Genomic DNA, 14,248 nt, shown 5'->3' with positions numbered 1-14,248 from the left:
ATGTTGCTCGAGCTATTTGTGGATGCCTTGCGGTGCGTGTCTCTCCTGGCGTGGCTCAGCCACCCAGACATAGCTACTTAAGTTTCCCTCATAAATCAGCCACCCGAGCGTCTTAATCATCCCCTTCCACTTTGTCTATAGCTCTCTGCCCTCCAAGAAATAAATTACCCGCAATTACTTAAAGTTAGTAATTGAATTTATTTTAGTGGTAGAGAGAAAATTTATCCATTTTGCTAGTAATTTGTAGTCATTTTTAGTAATTGATAGTAATTTTCTAGTAAATACTAATTAAATGTTTCACTAAGTAAAAGAAGTACAGAGTAATGTGTTCGCTAAGCATTAGTATTTCTAATTTATCTTTATACCAGCGAGTGATTTAGGTTGAGTTGACAGGATCTAGTGGAATTATTCTCGTTGTTTAAGCTTTAAAACAGCCCCAGAAGCGGGGAATTAAAGAGAGCATATTCGTGATGATCTGTCGTCGTGTTACAGACGGGGAAACTGACGCAGAGGAAGGCTCAGGTGCTTGTCCGGGATCTGCTGTGCAGTTGGTGGAAGGATCGGGGCCCTGGACTGCAGACTTCCTGTCTGGGGCTCCCGCCTCTGGCTCCACCCAGCCTCCCAGGGGATGGGGCGGAGAAATGGACCCCAAGGGAGAGGCTCCCGGCACCCTGGTGCGGCCAAAGCGAGGAGGCGCTCCGCCTGCACCAGGAAGGCCTGGCCACGGCGCTGATTCATTCGTGCCCGGGTCGACAGACTTACTGTATTTTGGGCCATTCTGAAGACGCGCTTCTGTCGTAGCGGGTCCACCAGTGAAATGTCCTGGTGACAGCAGCGGAAGTATTTGTTTCACCAAATGAATGCATTCTTCCCTGGTATACCGCGGGCACTTAGTTTTTAACAGGTAAGCTACTTTTCCTTTTAAAAAGTATTCGTTGGGAGTATCTTGCGCGTGGGGTATCACACACTTATTACACTGGCACCGTAATCATTTCTTGTCTTGTTTTTTTTTGCAGCTGGAGCCCTACAGCGTGTTTGTTGGGTGAAAGCAAGGAGTGGTGATTTTCCCCAGGACATGCTCCTGGTTAGAAAATAATATCCCTCTAGAATTAATTAATTAATAGGAGTCGATACAATTAACAAACACGGAGCGACAAATCCTACAGAGGCGCTTCTGTAATGAGTGCTGTGCCTTGGAGCTGTGCACACCCCCTTGGCTCCCGTGTCCTGACCAGTACGGAGGGGTCGGTCTGGAACTTTCCCCTAGCACCTATTGTGCCAGTGTCTTGTCAATGGAAAAGCATGATTAATATTTGTTTCCGTGCTTATTTTAAATTTACTTTGAATGTAAACAACAACAACAACAACAACAACAAAGACACTGGAGTCATCCATTGTTTCCCAATGTGATGATTATGTGGGTAGATTTTCTTTCAGGTTTGTTTTTCTCTGTAGGTGTGTTTTTTAGTTATAACATCAGGAGATAAAATTTCAGTTTGTTTTAGTTTTGCCTTGGATGACAACCGAAGTTGAAAAATCTCATACGATCGTCCTTGTAAATAGGGTTTTTGACGATTACGTAATATTCCATCAAAGGTACGAAAGGTGATTTGCTTTGCCACTTCCCTATTTTTTGCCACACGTATTATTTTACATGCTGTTGTAAAATTTTCATTGTTATAAAGAACACTTCTGTGAACATCTTTATAGAAACTTTTACATATTTAGATGGTCTTCTTTGGTGAGATTCCCAGAACAAAATTACGAGGTCAAAGGGGGTGAATATTTTACGGCTCTTATCACTTATCTCCAAATTGTTTTACAGAAGCGTTGCCCTGGTTTATCTCGCACCTAACAATATGTGACACTTCCTGTTTCACTGATGTTACATCTGTGCTTGGGATATCACCATGAAAACGTCTGCTCGTTGGGCGGGAGAAGAATTGTGTCATGCTTAATATTCAGTGTTTGATTAACCACGCACTCAAAATATTTTTCTTCGTGTTAAAATCTGAATTCTCTCCTCTTGGAATTGCTTGTTTCTGTCCTTTTCCTATTTACGTTTTTCTTACCCATTTAGATGAGCTATTTATATCCTAACGATATTAACCTTAATTGTATTTCTGCACTTTTTTTTAGTTTTTATTTAATGGCACTGATTTTGAGGTTGGTTTTCAAGCCTACAGTGATTCTGAAATGATTTGGGGACAATGAAGCCTTTCTAATTTCTTCCCTTCCATTGAACACCGTGTTCAGAAGGACAGGAGCCACCAGAACAGAAATGTGCACGATGAAATATCCAGGTGAGCCTGGCTTCGAGAAATCTTTCTTTCCTGGCCACGGGATCCTTGTATGAATTAAATATGAAACTTCCGTCTCTCAAAAACTAAACATGCCACGCTAGCTACCCTTCTTGTCCCCATTACAAATCTGAGAGGAGCCTGCTCTCTGATGGCACATGAAACAGGGGACTTCTCAATTAAGCACACATTTTGAGTTAGAGCGCAGGCCCCTGGGTGGTGGGCCTGCCTTGGCCGCCTCTCAGCGGCCGGCTGCTGCCGTCCGTGGAGCCACGGCCTGGGCAGAGGGCCCTCGGCTGTGCTGACACGCCAACCTCGTAGGGCCCGGCCAGAACCTTTGAAAACCGAGGGAGGGCTCTCTCCTTCTGACCTGGCAGCCTCAGCGTTGGTCAGCTCTGAGCTTCATGAAAATAGACCTTCCGGGGAGAGATGGTGAGGCCCAGTGATGCTTGGCCACTTTCTGCAAAACACAGGTCCATCTAGGCCCTTTGCTCATTGTTTTCGGCCACAGTGATCCGGAAAGACACAGGCTCATCTGCATAGCAATTTTTTAAAAAGTCTCTGAACTTAAGGGGCACCTAGGTGGCTCAGTGGGTGAAACGTCCCACTTTGACTCAGGTCACGATCTCGCGGTCCGTGAGTTCGAGCCCCGCGTCAGGCTCTGGGCTGACAGCTCGGAGCCTGGGGCTCGCTTCGGATTCTGTGTCTCCCTCTCTCTCTGCCCCCACCCCACTCACGCTTTGTCTCTGTCTCTCAAAAATACATAAAATGTTAAAATTTTTTTTTTTTAAAAAGTCCCTGAACTTAAGAACTTTCAACAAGTAAGTAGAGTCAGATCCCCTTGGACCCTCTGTCTCCCCTGCCCCTGCCCCAGCGTCCCTCCTACAAGGACTTACTGGTGTCTGTTCACTGTGTGCCTCGTTAGACACTCTGCAGGTACACACGCCTGGTGAGGCAACGTATGTGTGAGTGTGCACATGTGCATACGCGTGCCTTATGCATGTGCGCACGTGTGTGTCTGTGCACACGTGTGTGTGAGATGGGGATGCACGTGCACATTCTGTAACGTGCTCTTTTCTCTGAACCCGATGGGCACCTTCTCCTGTCAGCACTTCTGACCTGTCTCCTTGTGTGACTCGTGCGGGAATGAGGCCAGGTCAGGTGTGCAGGAACACTTCAGCAACCCCAGAGCATGGACCCTGCCCTGACCCGGACACTAAACTCCCACAATGGAAGTTCACCCCTTGCCTTTTGCATTTTTATTTCCCTACCTCTGTAATGACCCTAATGCTCCTTCTAGCTGTGCGGTCCTAACTCAGAAACAGTTTTCTGATAGAAGAGTCAAGAGATACTTAGAAAATTTATGTCAGAAGGGATCTAAAATATTTTTCTGTTTATTCTTTACAAAAAAAACCACATAAGAATGACCACAATCATAATGTACCGTTTGGTTAACATGGGTAATATGATAGAGCTGCAGGTATCTGAAAGTGACTTTATGACCTAGGAATCAGTGACACTTCATGGCACATGATGGGGAGCAGTTGGGCCCAGAAGCAGGCAGACTCAGAGGACCCCCACTTACTGCCCAGGCGGACTTTGTCCCGGCCACTCCCAGCCTCTGTGTGCTCATCTGTGTGATGGGACGGTCGGTCTCCCACGGTTGTGACAGCAGAATGAAGTCACATGTGTGAGGGTGTGTGCAAACTGTAAGATCTACACATGTTGGCAATTATTACTCTACAGGTGGCGTTTGACATGACGTGTTTGGTGAGGGGGAAGCTTGAGGGTAATCTTTATATTCCTGTGCTGAAACTGACCAGCGATCCACAATTTCCCCAAAAGGAGCTGCTGCAGAAGCTTTGAGGGGTTTCCACCTTCAGCCACCTGCCTGTCTTCCTATGCTGAAAGTTCCAAGAGGTCACACCTGTCCACTGTTGGTGACCTTGTTCCAAGGAGGCGAGAGGCCTTCCTAAGGAAGGGAGGATCGGTCAGCGGGAAGGGGCAGCACCATGGAGCACCTTTGTTGGTTCAGAGCACTCTTGGCGAATGTGTTAGAAATTCTACACTCGGGGACCTGCCTCCCTGGCGTGGTCTGGTGTCCCAGGTACTCAGAGATTAGATGTATGGTTGTGGGCAGGTGGGAACTCAGAAGTGGGGTCTTCCTCTTAGAGAACTGCAGGGACAGTCGGCCCCAGCCCGCAGCAGGAGTCTCCATCACACATCTTCTCGAGGCCGCACCTGCCCTCAGGACTGGTCTTCTCCTGGACCGTCAGCCCAGGGAGCCCCGGGGCGGGTGGTCTGAGGGAGCCTCTCAGACCCCGCTGCACTAGCTGCTGTTCCCACCAGGGGTGCGCTCTGGTCCCGTGCTGCCCTCCTCTTAGTATCCTCGTGGTCATTTTTGGAAGAAGAAAAAGGAGGGTGTAATGTTCATCTTTTCTCCAAAGTGTTGTCATATTTAAAGGAAGTCAAATAAGATGGCAGGATGAGCTAACAGTTTTCAAAGGAAACTATGTTGAAAGTATACAAAGAAGTTATTTTAAAAGGTTGACCGAGCCTCCAGCAGAAGCTCGAATGTTGAACAAATAAGCATGCAACCTGGCTCTCCCATCAAGATAATTCTTTTCCTAAAAAAAAAAAAAAAAAAAAAAAAAGACTCATTACAACAGGAAAAGTTGAGCCGGCATAGAAGCGTGTGGCATTTAAAATTCAACAATGCTCATCTACCACAGGCTGATGCATGTTTAAAAAGATCTACTTCTTAAAAAGATCTATTTAATTAAGAGAAACTAATATCAAAGCAGTTTTTTGCATTGAAAATTCGTGTTTAAACTTCTCCTAGATTAAGTGAGCTTAAACAGTGGCTAGTCCCGACTTTAACAGCATTATAAAATACATTAGCGATGGGGAGGATAAAATTCTGCCATGTTAGGTTATAACCTAACTGCTATTTGCGGTTGTAAGAAGTACTAATGGCATAGGGACAAGATTTATTGTCGCAAAGACATCCTGCTTAACATTAGCCTTGTCATTCCATTAATAATGACTGCTTATGAGCCATCTCCTTGGCATCTTTGTTGTCCTGAAAACTTAAAACTCACAGCACAATTCTTTACGACGTGTTACATTGCCCCCTCTGGGTATTCCTGACCATTATCCCATTTGGTTATATTCAAAACTGCTGCCTCCGGAGAGAGCATTAGGCCGACCTTTCACCTCCCAATATTCTTGGTTCAAATGGCGTAATAACATGTAGTGAATATTTACAAGCACACTTATACTATAATAGAGTACTGCTGTGAACATTAGCACATATTTTCTGCTCAATCAGGCTTTGATGTAGAGCTCACTGCGCACCCCAGAGAAAATGCAGTCCCCAGTAAGCTGTGCTGGTAAGACACCCTTGAACCCAAACAGCTTACATCACAGAAACTGACTGGATGCAGATGAGCGAGGCGACACATTCGGCTGAGACACCAGTTCCTGAGACGCCTGACTTAGGGCTGCAGGAGGCAGGAACTCTGAATGAATCAGCCCCAGGAAAAGGAATTCAGGGGCATAGGGAAGGGTGGGGGTTGCCTTTTTTTTAAGATAACCATGAAAATAATTTAAATTAGAAGAGGTAAAAGCCCCGGGGAAGATCACTGGCTCACCTGGGGCCCCACCCTTCCAGGATAAATTGTAAAATACCTCCTCTGCCCTGCTCCTCCCCCGACGCCAGACCCGCCCCTTTCTAGCCCCGCCCCTCCCCGGAAGCCACGCCCCTTCTATGAAGCCCTTCTCACTAGCCCCACCCTCCACGGACAGCCCCGCCCCTTGAGCAAAGCCCCGCCCCCGCCTTACCTTCCTTTAGCGGCAGCACTTTCCCCCATGGGTGTGGTTGCTCCCACGCCGCGGGCACAGGGGAGCGAAGCAGGTACAGCTGAGCCCTGTTTGCTTTCCTGTGCATGTCCTCTCCTCCTCTGTGATTAAGGAGGACGAGAACTTTCTCCGCAGAGCCTGCACCGGGGCCGGGAAGGGTGGTTCACTTTGTGCTGGCAGCCAGTCTTGGTGTGAAAAGAGCCCTCCTCGGTAAGCGGAGTCCTACGTCCCTGGACTCAGAAATGTGTGCAGAAATGCATCTACATGTCTGTCTGTCTGCATATGGTCACTTTTTTCCTTTTTGCAGAGTTAGCATAAATAAGAGTATTGGATTTTCAGGCCATTTCTACCCCGCAAATTCAAGAGGTCAGAGGCTTCTAATAAGATTCCTATAATTCAACGGAGCCTCGTTGGAAGGTCGGCCATCAGCAGTAATTGCATAGCTGTCACGGGGCTTGTCTGTCATGAGTCCCTGGGAGATTTATGCTTAAAATTACTGGTGCCGCAGGGGTCCCGGGGCCTGGCCAGCGGCTGGGTCGGAACTTCTGCGTCTCGACATGTCCCACTGATCTGTGAGCAGGGGCGGCTGGGGTGTCTCTCCTCTAGGCCTGCCCTGGATTTAGGCAAACCCGGAGCCTGGGGGCTCTGGGAGATGGTGTTTTCTGCTCTGTGGGCAAATGCTTGTAGCATGGGAGGCTTGCTTGGCCTAGATTAATGGGGATTTGTCCGTCGTCAGTGGGACAAGGCCTTGACATCCTTGGTCAGCGTCCAGCACTGCACGACCCACACGTGCTTGTTTGATAAATACGCCACTGATGTGGTTCATCCATTTGTGTTGCGAGTTATCAGCATGAATGACATAGTAATGGGACACGAGCCTACCTCCTCTCCTGGGAACTTTTATTTATGGTAGGAGCTTGTTCTAATACAAGTCATTAAACAGATTTAAATTTACCACAGGTTAAGCCACGTGTCCCCTGGAACACCACATATAATGAAAGCCTGATATAATATTGTTAGGTTATAACACAGCATTAGTCTGTCTCCTGGTTTTATCGTTGGGTCAGCGTGGAGGTGGGGTGAGCCATCACTACTTAGCGGGAATTAAGAAAGCCTTTTGGCATTTCCTATATTTTATGATGCTGCTCTTGTCCTCCTCTGGGCATATGGCTGTGTCTCTGTCGAGTGTCCCCTTTCTTCCTTCTGTACCGTGTCTTTATTGTACTTTTCCCGGGGAATGAGTTTGAACTACCATTTATTCCGTGCACTGGACGTGATCTATGTGATTTGGTTTCCTCAATAACTCAGAGAGACAACTTTTACTGTCGCCCTCTGGTGGTTCAAGAACCTGATGCTCAGACAAGTTGAGACACTTTCCTAGAGTCACACAGTCAATAAATGGAAGAGCCTCCAATTCCAACACACAGATGCATCCTACACACTTAGCTCTGTGGTCTAAAATGTCAGAATTACTTTGTACGTTACAAAAAAGTTTAGGGGTTTTAAGTAGACACAGGGAGATGGCACAAGTCTTGCTTTGGAAGTTGAAGTTTGAATGTATGAGCCCTTATGTTTTCTAATCATGAACCAAGTGTACTTTATTGTCAAGACCCTGGCTTGAGTCTATAAACATTTACATTTGAGCGTCTCCTGTGGAACCTTCCTTGGCCGCCACAGCATAGATGGTCTAGCCCCAGCAGGATGGGGAGGCCACTGATGGAAGAGTGAGTGTTTGCGTGCAGGAAGGAATTCTTGGAGGTTTGCAGGAGAGGACAATCATCTGATTCCTTCGGTGAGGTCCGAGAAAAGTCTGGCTGATGCTTCGTGAACAAGGAAAGTCTTTCTCCTGAGCTGATATTGCATTAGTCAATGCCAACAGCTTGTGTGACACTTGCAGCCAAAGGCAGGGTAAGGTCATCTAGGGAGAGAGAGCAAGGGGAGAACTGGATGCGTCCTGAGAAATTGCAATGTTTAAAGGAGACCGATGAGGGAGCAGAAGAAGAAGCCATGAGGAAGGAAGGAGAACCAGAGGGGGATGGTCAAGAACGTCCCGCAGGAAGGAAGCAGAGCTTAGCGGTGTCGGGCAGAGGGGAGAAGTTGTGGAAGAGACGGATGTTGTGGTGCCTGTTTGCAGGCAGAACTGGGGAGGTCCTCGGGGACTGTGCCCAGAGAGGTGGTGCAGGAACAGAGCCGGGCTGGAGGGTGAGGGAGGCGGCAAGGGCAGACAGCACACACGTGTGGCTTTGGGAGGAGGTTGATGTTGAGGTGAAGGGCATGATGGGAGGTCTGGAAGGGTGTGTGGGCCCAGGGTGTTGGGGGGTTTTATAGACTCATCAGAGAAAGAATCTAGTGGGAAGTTAGAAGGAGAAGGAATAATTCTCCGAAAAGGGGCTTTATGGGGCGCCTGGGTGGCTCACTCGGTTGAGCGTCAGGCTTTTGTTTTCCACCCAGGTCGTGATCTCAGTTCGCCAGCTCGAGCCCCGTGTCAAGCTCTGCACTGACAGCACGGATCCTACTTGGGATTCTCTTTCTCCTCCTCTCTCTGTCCCTCCCCTGCTCACGCTCTCTCTCTCTCCTCAGAATAAGTAAATAAACTTAAAAAAAAAAACAAAAACCATTTACTGCGGATGCAGAAATTTGAATTTCATATAATTTTTACACCACAAAATATTCTTCTTTGGAAGTTTTCAGCCATTTAAAGATGTAAAATGCACAGACGACGCAGGCAGTGGCTGGGTTTGGTGTGTGGGTGGCACTGTGGCAGCCTGCCTGGGCAGTCCACCTAAGGGGCTGTGCTGTGACCTCTGGGTGGCTGTTGCTGGCCCTAGCCCAATGATGAGTGAAAGGATGGGGAGGGACCGGTTTAAGCCTTTACATTTTCATTTGCAGAGTGTCCCCATTGGTAAGATTCCTTTATCTAAAGGTAGTTTCTTCCTGGTCTTCTTGGGGGTCCACCGGGGAGGGCGAGCTGCGTCAGCATAAACCACGATGTAACTTCCTCTGAGAATCAGGGCTTCTTTTCCAATATTAATTGGGTTCCAAGTAATTAAGTTCGGGTATGTTCCTCAGTAGGAACAGTTCCTCCAGGCCCCCCCCCCCCATACGTATACGTATAAAATAAAATTTTTGTCTTTCTGCCTGGACCTTTCCGTGCATACGCAGAACAGCGACTTCACCTGCTTTGGGTCCCCTCCTGAGCGAGGCAGGGTCGCATCTGGAGGGATCACGTGTGAGGCGAGCTCGGGGACCCCGGTCCCTGAGAGTCACGTGTCTCCCCAAAGCCAGCTTGCCACACCAGAGAAGGTGGAGCTGAATAAGGGCCCCACCCATCCCTGGTTCCCCCTCTCGCCTGTGAAGTAAGACCGCCGTGACTTTTCCCTGCCTCCCACCCTCCCACCACGAGTTAAGTTAGGAAGTCCTGGAAAAATAATAATATTTTTAGTAGACTCAAAACTTTTTTTTTTTTTAATTTTTTTTTTCAACGTTTATTTATTTTTGGGACAGAGAGAGACAGAGCATGAACGGGGGAGGGGCAGAGAGAGAGGAAGACACAGAATCGGAAACAGGCTCCAGGCTCTGAGCCATCAGCCCAGAGCCCGACGCGGGGCTCGAACTCCCGGACCGCGAGATCGTGACCTGGCTGAAGTCGGAAGCTTAACTGACTGCGCCACCCAGGCACCCCGACTCAAAACTGTTTTTGAACTAAGTCATTATTCATTGTTTCCCTGAAATTCCAGTCCAACTGAGCAAGTGGCCTCCCCCCCCCCCCGCCCTTTGCAAGGATGTGAAAGTCGCTCGTGAACAGGTACAGCCCTCTACACACACCACCTTCACAGTTCCGTGTAATTCAAAAGCCTCTTGTTGATTTCTAGTCTGTTCTCTTTCTCTTTGGGTTCTCCATTTCCCTGCTCTTAGGCTCTTTGAGGATGCTAGAAGGAAAAACCCACACGCCCGAGCACTGGCCGTGCGGAAAAGCGTTCACGTGCTGATGCACGGACTTCCGTCTTGCCGATCCGGTTGTCCCTGGGCTTCCACTTAAGGTGGGTGGTTTAATCCTTATTTGGGGGGATAACAACTGGGTCTCTGAGAGGGTCCCCCGACCACCCAAGGCACTTGGGAAGTAGTAGGGGAGGTGCTGTGTGGAGGCCAGAGTGGTCCTTCCAGGGTGGTGCTCTCTGCGACCCGCGAAGGTGGGAAGCAGGTGGCGGTGGTGGGGTCCCCGCCGGGGGGGTGGGGGTCCGGCCGTGGAGGAATCAGAGTGAGCTCTGCACAGACCACACACACGGAGAAGAGCTGTGATGCTGAGAGCTGCCAGGAAGGCATCTGGAAGGGAAAATAGCGACGAGTCTGCGAAGCAGCGAAGAGGTTGGCAGGAACGTGGGAGTCACAGCTTTGCCAGCAGGTGATTTTAACAACGGACAAAGGGGTCAGAGAAAGCTTCTCTGCAGTGCACCCTGAAACCAGAGCTGTTGAGGTCCACCCCTTCTGAAACTGACCCTGAACCTTCACTCTGCCAGAGAACCATTTCGGCCAGTGACATGTAGACTCCGGCTAAATTCGTCAATAGCTGAGAGCTTGGGAGGTCACATCTGGGGTTCCGCAAAGCAGAGGCAGCTGGAATGTAATGTGGGCTTGGGTAAATATCTCTCCCTCCTGGCTCATGTGATCCCCCGGAGAAGTTTTTGGACACAGATCATTATTGATATATTGGAAGTGTCTTCAGCCGTATCGGGAGGGGTGTGCGGGGACCAGGATGCCAATGGCTGATGTGTCTGCACGAGCCATCTTGGTGATTGATGCCCGGTCCCGTTGCCAAGGCGGATGCGTGGCCATGCTCATTCATCTCAGCCTAAATGTGGGTGTATATCGACGTACCCATTAAACGACTCCGGCTTCGGAGACACAAGATCAGATTAGATAAGCCCCTAAATTTCTTCTTTTAAAATATGCAGAGAAAAAGGAGTTCAAAATACCAAGTGCTGATGAGGACTAAGGGTCCAGGAGGAATTGGCAAACATCTCAGAATCCAGAATTAATGCTTTACACTTTAGGCTTCTTTGGCAATCAATACGTGCACAAAACTCCCATTAACGTTCACAGGGGTTAAAACACGCATATCAACCACAGACCATTTATTTCCAAGTCTGATGTGGGCTCTCTTCTGTGGAAGATGGGCAGGGCACGGACCCAGGGCTGTCTGCCATGACATTTCACACCACTAAGGGCACAGGTGATTTCGTTGCAGATTTCTTCACACTGACCCCATCTTTATCCCGGGCTGACCTCCCCCAAATCCATCTGTTTTTCCAGCTGACAGCTCCTGAGTTTTGGAACTTCCTACACTCTCCCTGACCCCTGACAAGTTCAGGTGGCTACACCCCCTTTCCCACCCCTGTCTGAGCCTGCCATTCTGATATGAAGTCCTCCGGAAGGAGGGGCCGGGAACAACGAGTCCCCCTCTTCCAGCCCCAGGACCACTGACACAGAGCCTATAATTTATCATAAAAGGTTACCGGGTTTAGCTAGCCCACTCTATTATTAATCAGATCGTTTTTGGCAGGTTGGATTTCGTTACCTATAAATATTCATTACATTTGGACTGCTTTATAAACAGTAACATTTCCTCCTGTTTTTAGAGAAAAATTTGTATCATCTTGCCTGCTTGTCAGGCCTGGCTGTGGCATAAGGCAAGTTGATGTCTTATCAAAAACCTGGGCCCCATTCTCCGTGGCAAGTTGTGCCTTAGTGGTTACAAGACACCCGTGTGAGTCCATAGAACTGGGGGCTGGCTGGTGCTCCCAGCCACGGAGAGATATTCCCTCCAGAGGGGCTGCCGTTTTCTTTATGAAAACTCGTTGTTTTTGAAAAATGTTTATTTTTAAGAGCGAGAGAGAGAGACAGGGACTGAGCAGAGGAGGGGCAGAGAGAGAAGGGGACACAGAATCCAAAGCAGGCTCCAGGCTCTGAGCTGTCAGCACAGAGCCCGACGTGGGGCTTGAACCCACGAACCACAAGATCATGACCTGAGCTGAAGTCGGACACTTAACCGACTGAGCCACCCAGGCGCCCCTGAAGATATGTTCTTTAAAATTAGGGAATATTTCAAGCATTCTGAAAAAATAGACAATAGTAGACAAATACCCACATACCGATCATCTTTATCAAATCTTAACGTGATAGATGAAACGGAGGACCCCGTGTGCTTCTCTGTGATGCCAATCCCTCCCTCCATGCTAAAGGGACCCTAATGTGAATTTATCATTCCTGTGTATATACTTACACTTTCACAATATATTTATATATCAATAAATGTTACCTATGATAATGGTTTATAGATTGAAAAGTATATATATGGTATTATACTGTCTGTATCCTTTTTTTCCCCACTCAACATATTTTGAGGTTGCCTATGTAACTCTAGTACATTTATTTTATCTGCCCTATGTTCTCTCATTGTGGGAATTAACACAATGTATCCATTCTCCGATTGAGGGCTATTAGCTTGTTTCCCACTGATCCCTATGAGCAGTCGTGTGGTCTTAGACATTCCGGTGCACGTCTCATTCAGACTCTTGTGCATGTGAGCAAGAGAGACCAAGAAGTCCTGTTGCTAAGTTATAGGATACGAGTGCTTTCAGCTTTGGTAGATATTCCCAAATTACTTTACAAAATTAGAAACCATAGAGCATTTCCTAGTAGTGAGTATAAAGTTTCCTTTTTTCCCCCTTCATTCTTGACCAACAGTTGTAATTGCCAGATTGTAGTGTGTTTCCCCATTTGATGGGTGTGAATTGGTAGCTCACTGTTGTAATGTGCCCTTCCTTAATTACTCCTGAGGCCACGACAAATATAAATATAGGCTCTTGTTCTGTCTGTATTTACTGGCCATTTATCGTCCTTTTCTACAAACTGCCTGTTCCTATTATGTGGTCATTTTTCTGTCGGAATGTCCTTTTCTTACTGATTTGAAAGAGGTTTTAAAAAATAAAATGTGTGTATCTGGGTATAATTATTTATTAGGCTCACTGCAAATATTTTCTCCCCATCTATGGCTGGTTTTTTTTTTTTTTTTTTTTTGCTTTTTTTTCCACACCGTCTTTTGATGGGCAGCTACTATAATGTCAGTATTGTTGAAATTATTAATCTTTTAACTTACATCTTATGCTTTTTATGTTTAAGAAAACTTTCTTTGCCGTAAGAGCAAACTATTCTGCTGAATGTTACACTGAACATGATAACCTGTGATTTTTACATTTGCGTCTTAAGTCCATTTGTGATGCATTTGAATGTATGGTGTGAGGGAGCGATTGAATTTTACATTGTTGTTATGGACGACTGGTTGTCACAGCTCTATTTATTGAATAGCTCATCATCTCACTATTGTCATTAAAACATTTTAATTGTGAGACTTACCATGCATGAGGGAGAGGGACACAAATGCATAATTAAGGATTATAGTGAAACAACAAAGCAAAATGGCAAACCGTTGGCGATAACATGACGTGACGTTTCCAGTATCTTAGAATGTTTCTGCGGCTGCTGTCTGATCCTATCCTCTTCCCCCCCTTCTCTCCACATTTTCATAATTGCTCCCTTGGTTTCCTTTACTGTTTTCCATATGTACATATATCCTGACACAATATATTCTAGCGCTTTGCCTTTCTTTCAACTTTATGTAGATGGAAATATACTGTATGTATTGTTCTTCTGTTCCATTGGTCTTCTATCTTTCCCTGTGGCAAGAACTTTTTGTGTTGTCTAATATAATTTAAAAATAGCCTTGGTACCTGGGAGGGCAATTCTCCTCACCTTGCTTATCTCCTTCGGCATTCTTGGGACTATTCATGACCCTTTGCTCTTTCCTTTGAATTTTAAGATAAGCTTGTAATGTTCCATGAAAGACCCTGTTAGCACTCTACTTGTGATTACATTGACTTTAGAGTTTAATTTTGGCAGAGTTTACATATTTATGATAAAAAGCCTCTAATTTGTGTCCAAGATGTGTCTTCTCCTTTATTTAGGTCTTGTTTTATATCCTTTGATAATATTTTGTGCTGTTTTCATACATGTATTTTTTTAGGTTTATC

At 46.8% G+C, this 14,248-nt stretch overlaps 1 long non-coding RNA gene across 2 annotated transcripts in view; it reads left to right on the top strand.

The window, feature by feature from the left end:
- The first annotated feature begins 6,165 nt into the window (after positions 1-6,165).
- Positions 6,166-14,248, top strand: part of LOC123380953 — a 31,785-nt gene continuing 23,702 nt past the window's right edge. Inside the window, exons 1-3 of one of the 2 annotated variants that reach the window (XR_006587411.1) lie at positions 6,166-6,371; positions 10,077-10,201; positions 10,435-12,074. This is a non-coding gene — a long non-coding RNA (uncharacterized LOC123380953). Of the gene's footprint in view, positions 6,372-10,076; positions 10,202-10,434; positions 12,075-14,248 lie in introns of those variants that run through there. The other variant, XR_006587412.1, reaches the window with a different exon arrangement.

Source organism: Felis catus, chromosome D2 (genome assembly GCF_018350175.1).
Source record: "Felis catus isolate Fca126 chromosome D2, F.catus_Fca126_mat1.0, whole genome shotgun sequence".
NCBI classification, from domain to species: domain Eukaryota; kingdom Metazoa; phylum Chordata; class Mammalia; order Carnivora; family Felidae; genus Felis; species Felis catus.
This window is presented reverse-complemented; position numbering and strand designations above follow the sequence as displayed.